At 42.9% G+C, this 2,068-nt stretch overlaps 1 long non-coding RNA gene across 1 annotated transcript; it reads right to left on the bottom strand.

Moving 5' to 3' along the window:
• Nucleotides 1-219: 219 nt before the first annotated feature.
• On the bottom strand, nucleotides 220-1,622 carry LOC109740765 (uncharacterized). Its single transcript, XR_002227417.4, has 3 exons — nucleotides 1,351-1,622; nucleotides 635-796; nucleotides 220-523 (listed from the first exon to the last, which is right to left on the bottom strand). It is a non-coding gene; the product is annotated as an uncharacterized lncRNA (long non-coding RNA).
• Nucleotides 1,623-2,068: the final 446 nt, after the last annotated feature.

Genomic DNA, 2,068 nt, shown 5'->3' with positions numbered 1-2,068 from the left:
AAATTCTCACATCACCAAATAATCTCTCAGATTCACAAGTGCATATCATAGCAATAGCACAACATTATTTTAGATAATAGGCTATTGCCTGACCTTCGATTGAGGCTCTCAGATTCAAGATTAAAGTATAGACCAATAATAGTTGCAACTACATTAAAGAAAAGAGGTATCAGCACCTTCAAACAACATCCACAAAACACCAAGGGAGACGCAAGGTTCAGAAACTAGTCGGTTCACTGACCCAGCAAGAAACTTATTACGTCGCACCTCATGCGAGACAAGGTCACACAACGCCCAGAGACTGAAGACCAGAGCACCACGCACACTGGAGCAATAAAGCTACATCATTTCTCAGTCTTAGTTTCTCACAAAATGGCATCACACAACATCAAGTAATCACAGGTACAACCATGCATCATCTTCCATTCTTCACCTCAATGTTCTAGGAATAATCTTTCATTCTTAACCTCAGTGTTCTAGGCATCATCTTATAGGCTTCGGTTATGATGGAATCAGACTCGCCCTTGAAGTGAACATAACAAAAGAACAGCTATTAAAATCATGGAAATAAACATAACAAACATTGCAAGTTTGCAACATTTAAAAGTGGAATTTCATGAGTGGAATATGTTACCATAGTTTCTTCTTCATCAACAAGAACACTTTGAAATTCCGCAAATAGAGTGGAGTTGCGATCCTCTAATGCCAATATTTAGATGTTGGGCTACCAGCTGAGTTAAAATTTCCAGGGCTAACCACAACAGGGCCTTGTGCTCCATCATGAGAAGCTACTAATCTATACAAGCAAAAAAACACCGTCTTCAATTTCAATTAAAGTTAGACAAGGTACATAATATCAAGACTGTACAGTTTCAGTCAAAAAGATAAACTGTCCAGATTTGAAAATATTGTGATCTGTAAGTTGTAGTGAATGGTAACTAGCAACCTAAAATATTTTTTCTATCTTTATTCCTTTAGCGAATAAGGTAGACCTGCCAAAAGTACATGTCAGATTGAAATTCACTTATGTGGATTCTGGTCGAAAAAAAATTCACTTATGTGGCAATACCTGATTACTAATTAACTTGCATATTACAAACCACGGATCATGCCATGTACCAAAAACGAACTATGACTCAATTAGTAACCTGTGAAAATTAATACTGATATTCAAGAGTACTTTGCAAAAATTGCTACTGTAAACTGAAGTACAAGAGTACCCTACTCCAATTGCTACTGTAAACTGAAATACACGAGTATTTTGCACAAATTCACAAACAGCACAAGCTGCACACCCACGTACAGGAATGCTAGACATACAAGAGAGGGATTGATGGAACAAAAGATTACCCTAAGCGTCGGCTGTTTGGTGTGGCCGTAAGCTCCTCAGCACGGTCAGGCTCCTCGTCGTGGTCTGCGCGCGGCTGCCTCCCGGCACAGCCGTGTCGTCATGCTCCTGGTCCTGCGCGCAACAACGCTCTTGTACGTCGCGCCGCTCCACATCGCAGCTCGGAGCCTTGCGCCAGCCCGCCACCGTCGCCGGCCCACCGTCGTTCTAGTGCTTGCGTGGAGAGGCGGAGATGGAGGGGTCGAGGGGATATGGAGTTGGGGCGTTGGGCTGCCACTGTCCAGTTGTGGCGTTGGCTTCTGAAGTGCTATATGATCTGGCGACGCTGGCGGCTGTACCGAGCTGCGAGAGGAGCAAGCTGAGGAGACGGAGTCACTGCTTAATGCCGAGTCGTTTAATGAGGAGATACAAGAATGAGTCTATTAAAAAAACAGAATCTGAAGCGGCAGTAGAGTAAGTTACGGTTGGGAGGGATTGCAAAATTTATTTATCATTTTTTATAAAGAAAATAAATAAATTGGAAGTTGCAATAGTGTGGATCATTGAATTTTGCCCCGCACGTCATACTATCGAGTGGGGTTCGGGTATATCCACGGATACATAACTATGTCCATGCCCTATCCATGAATAATCGGGTCGGGTTCGGGTGCTATCTATGGAGGTAAAAATGTACCCAAACCCTACCCATTCGGGTCGGGTATCCGCGGGTATCCATGTCCA

Source organism: Aegilops tauschii, chromosome 4 (genome assembly GCF_002575655.3).
Source record: "Aegilops tauschii subsp. strangulata cultivar AL8/78 chromosome 4, Aet v6.0, whole genome shotgun sequence".
NCBI classification, from domain to species: domain Eukaryota; kingdom Viridiplantae; phylum Streptophyta; class Magnoliopsida; order Poales; family Poaceae; genus Aegilops; species Aegilops tauschii.
The sequence above is the reverse complement of the archived record's forward strand: the minus strand, read 5'-3'. Positions and strand labels throughout refer to the sequence as shown.